This window comes from Somniosus microcephalus, unplaced genomic scaffold, assembly GCF_052327205.1.
Source record: "Somniosus microcephalus isolate GS21.2 unplaced genomic scaffold, FLI_Smic_1.0 unresolved_chr8, whole genome shotgun sequence".
NCBI lineage: Eukaryota > Metazoa > Chordata > Chondrichthyes > Squaliformes > Somniosidae > Somniosus > Somniosus microcephalus.
The window spans coordinates 47874991-47879934 of NW_028225186.1; positions in this window are offsets into that span (position 1 = coordinate 47874991).

Consider the following 4944-nt stretch of genomic DNA (forward strand, 5'->3'; position numbering starts at 1 on the left):
AAATTCAGTTAATGAGTTGCCTCCTTGGTTAATCATTTGTCGCCCTGACTCTTGGTTAACCAGTTGTCGATGTTCGAAATTCAGTTAATGAGTTGCCTCCTTGGTTAATCATTTGTCGCTCTGACATTTGGTTAACCAGTTGTCGATGTTCGAAATTCAGTTAATGAGTTGCCTCCTTGGTTAATCATTTGTCGCTCTGGCTTTTGGTTAACCAGTTGTCGATGTTCAAAATTTCAGTTAATGAGTAGCCTCTTTGAAATTTCAGTTAATGAGTTGGCCCTTTGGTTACTCATTTGTCCCTGTGTCTTTTGGTTACCCAGTTGTCGATGTTCGAAATTCAGTTAATGAGTTGCCTCCTTGGTTAATCATTTGTCGCTCTGGCTTTTGGTTAACCAGTTGTCGATGTTCAAAATTTCAGTTAATGAGCTGCTCTTATGTTCTATGATTTCCGACCTTGACAACTCATTAACCAGTGTTTCAAACAATGCACCAGGCCATTTGACGACCCCAACTCGGTTCCACAAGCGGGAAAGCAGCACCCCAAGGCCCGGTAAGGGGGCCGAATACATTCCCATCGTGAATTCCGTCCCAAATGTGAATGACAAGTTTTCAGTTAATCAGTTGCCTGCTTGGTTACTCATTTGTCGCTCTGACATTTGGTTATCCAGTTGTCGATGTTCAAAATTTCAGTTAATGAGTTGCCTCTTTGAAATTTCAGTTAATGAGTTGGCCCTTTGGTTACTCATTTGTCCCTGTGTCTTTTGGTTACCCAGTTGTCGATGTTCGAAATTCAGTTAATGAGTTGCCTCCTTGGTTAATCATTTGTCGCTCTGACATTTGGTTAACCAGTTGTCGATGTTCAAAATTTCAGTTAATGAGCTGCTCTTATGTTCTATGATTTCCGACCTTGACAACTCATTAACCAGTGTTTCAAACAATGCACCAGGCCATTTGACGACCCCAACTCGGTTCCACAAGCGGGAAAGCAGCACCCCCAAGCCCCGGTAAGGCGGCCGAATACATTCCCATCCTGAATTCCGTCCCAAATGTGAATGACAAGTTTTCAGTTAATCATTTGCCACCTTGGTTCATCATTTGCCACTCTGACTTTTGGTTTCCCAGTTGTCAGTTTTCACATTTCAGTTACTGAGTTGACTTTGTCTTTCTCACTCTGTGTATCTCTATCTTCTCTCTGTCTCTCTCAGTGTATGCGAGTGTCTGTGTGTGTTCCACTGCCGCCCGGCCAACCGGGTCCAAAGGCCCGCCACGTTACACACGAAAAACCCCGGTCTCGCTTCGGAGCGACGGGCACCCGGCTTCTCGGTGTCGGACCGACTCCGTTCAGATACCGCTGGATGCCCCTTGCCCCTGGCTTGCTCTGGCAGCCGGCGCGTGCAGGCCGCCCCCTGCCCCGCCGTCTCAGTGGTCGGAAAGCGGTCTCCAGCCAACGGCTGTACCTCGGCCGCGGAAAGAGGCAGCTACACAAGCGAGGCACTGCTCTGTGCGGCCCCGCCACCCCGTTCAGCTGCCGTTGTCCCCGACCGGATCGGACTTTCCTTCCCGAAGTTATCCCCGATAAGCTGCCGCTGACCGACGGCCCGTCAGCCGCTGCGGGACGGCGACACTTTCCCGAACTTGCCGGGGTCCAGGCCGATAATATAGTGTGCGCCAGCGCCGGGGCTTTCCAACGAGCCATCCCCGAACGAAATCGGACACGGGAGTCGGGAGCGACAGGCGTTCGACTGGTGCCGGGCAACCGGGTCCAAACGCCCGCCTTGTTAAACACACGTATACCCCAGGCTCGATTCGGAGCGACGGGCACCCGGCTTCCCGGTGTCGGACCGACTCCGTTCAGATACCGTTGGATGCCCCTTGCCCCTGGCTTGCTCTGGCAGCCGGCGCGTGCAGGCCGCCCCCCGCCCCGCCGTCTCAGTGGTCGGAAAGTGGTCTCCAGCCAACGGCTGTACCTCGGCCGGGGAAAGGGGCAGCTACACAAGCCAGGCACTGGTCTGTGCGGGCCCGCCACCCCGTTCGGCTGCCGTTGATCCGGACCGGATCGGACTTTCCCTCCCGAAGTTATGCCCGATAAGCTGCCGCTCACCGGCGGCCCGTCAGCCGCTGCGGGATGGCGACACTTTGCCGAACTTGCCGGGGTCCAGGCCGATAATATAGTGTGCGCCAGCGCCGGGGCTTTCCAACGAGCCCTCCCTGACCGAAATCGGACACGGGAGTCCAGAGCGATAGGCGTTCGACTGCCGGCCGGCCAAACACAGGCAATCCCCCGCCGTTGCGGACCCGCTCCAGGACAACCGGGTCCAAACGCCCGCCTCGTTACACGCACGAAAACACCGGGCTCGATTCGGAGCGACGGGCACCCGGCTTCCCGGTGTCGGACCGACTCCGTTCCGGTACCCTTGGATGCCCCTTGCCCCTGGCTTGCTAGGACAGCCGGCGCGTCAAGGTGGGCCCCCGCGGCTCCGGCTCAGCAGTCGGAAAGCGGTCTCCAGCCAACGGCTGTACCTCGGCCGGGGAAAGGGGCAGCTACACAAGCCCGCTACTGGTCTGTGCGGCCCCGCCACCCCGTTCAGTGGCAGTTGACCCCGACCGGATCGGACTTTCCTTCCCGAAGTTATCCCCGATAAGCTGCCGCTGACCGACGGGGCGGCAGCCGGTACGGGTCGCCGACACTTTCCCGAAGTTGCCGGGATCCAGTCCGATAATATAGTGTGCGCCAGCGCCGGGGCTTTCCAATGAGCCCTCCCTGACCGAAATCGGACACGGGAGTCCGGAGCCAAAGGCGTTCGACTGCCGGCCGGCCAAACTCAGGCAACCTCCCGCCGTTGCGGACCCGCTCCCGGACAACCGGGTCCAAACGCCCGCCCTGTTACACGCACGAAAACACCGGGCTCGATTCGGAGCGACGGGCACCCGGCTTCCCGGTGTCGGACCGACTCCGTTCCGGTACCACTGGATGCCCCTTGCCCCTGGCTTGCTAGGACAGCCGGCGCGTCAAGGTGGGCCCCCGCGGCTCCGGCTCAGCAGTCGGAAAGCGGTCTCCAGCCAACGGCTGTACCTCGGCCGGGCCAAGCGGCAGCTGCACAAGCCCGCTACTGGTCTGTGCGGCCCCCCCACCCCGTTCAGTAGCAGTTCACCCCAACCGGATCGGACTTTCCGTCCCGAAGTTATCCCCGATAAGCTGCCGCTGACCGACGGGGCGGCAGCCGCTACGGGACTGCGACACTTTCCCGAACTTGCCGGGGTCCAGGCCGATAATATAGTGTGCGCCAGCGCCGGGGCTTTCCAACGAGCCCTCCCTGACCGAAATCGGACACGGGAGTCCGGAGCCAAAGGCGTTCGACTGCCGGCCGGCCAAACACAGGCAACCTCCCGCCGTTGCGGACCCGCTCCCGGACAACCGGGTCCAAACGCCCGCCCTGTTACACGCACGAAAACACCGGGCTCGATTCGGAGCGACGGGCACCCGGCTTCCCGGTGTCGGACCGACTCCGTTCCGGTACCACTGGATGCCCCTTGCCCCTGGCTTGCTAGTACAGCCGGCGCGTCAAGGTGGGCCCCCGCGGCTCCGGCTCAGCAGTCGGAAAGCGGTCTCCAGCCAACGGCCGTACCTCGGCCGGGCCAAGCGGCAGCTGCACAAGCCCGCTACTGGTCTGTGCGGCCCCCCCACCCCGTTCAGTCGCAGTTCACCCCAACCGGATCGGACTTTCCGTCCCGAAGTTATCCCCGATAAGCTGCCGCTGACCGACGGGGCGGCAGCCGCTACGGGACTGCGACACTTTCCCGAACTTGCCGGGGTCCAGGCCGATAATATAGTGTGCGCCAGCGCCAGGGCTTTCCAACGAGCCCTCCCTGACCGAAATCGGACACGGGAGTCCGGAGCGAAAGGCGTTCGACTGCCGGCCGGCCAAACCCAGGCAATCTCCCGCCGTTGCGGACCCGCTCCCGGACAACCGGGTCCAAACGCCCGCCCTGTTACACGCACGAAAACCCCGGGCTCGATTCGGAGCGACGGGCACCCGACTTCCCGGTGTCGGACCGACTCCCTTCTGGTACCACTGGATGCCCCTTGCCCCTGGCTTGCTCGGACAGCCGGCGCGTCAAGGTGGGTCCCCGCGGCACCGGCTCAGCAGTCGGAAAGCGGTCTCCAGCCAACGGCTGTACCTCGGCCGGGCCAAGAGGCAGCTACACAAGCCCGCTACTGGTCTGTGCGGCCCCGCCACCCCGTTCAGTCGCAGTTCACCCCGACCGGATCGGACTTTCCGTCCCGAAGTTATCCGCGATAAGCTGCCGCTGACCGACGGGGCGGCCGCCGGAACGGGACTGCGACACTTTCCCGAACTTGCCGGGGCCCAGGCCGATAATATAGTGTGCGCCAGCGTCGGGGCTTTCCAACCAGCCCTCCCTGACCGAAATCGGACACGGGAGTCCGGAGCCAAAGGCGTTCGACTGCCGGCCGGCCAAACCCAGGCAATCTCCCGCCGTTGGGGACCCGCTCCCGGACAACCGGGTCCAAACGCCCGCCCTGTTACACGCACGAAAACACCGGGCTCGATTCGGAGCGACGGGCACCCGACTTCCCGGTGTCGGACCGACTCCCTTCTGGTACCTATGGATGCCCCTTGCCCCTGGCTTGCTCGGACAGCCGGCGCGTCAAGGTGGGTCCCCGCGGCACCGGCTCAGCAGTCGGAAAGCGGTCTCCAGCCAACGGCTGTACCTCGGCCGGGCCAAGAGGCAGCTACACAATCCCGCTACTGGTCTGTGCGGCCCCACCACCCCGTTCAGTCGCAGTTCACCCCGACCGGATCGGACTTTCCTTCCCGAAGTTATCACCGATAAGCTGCCGCTGACCGCTGGCCTGTTACCCGCTGCCGGACTGCGACACTTTGCCCAACTCGCCAGGGGCCAGTCCGGCAATATAATCTGCGC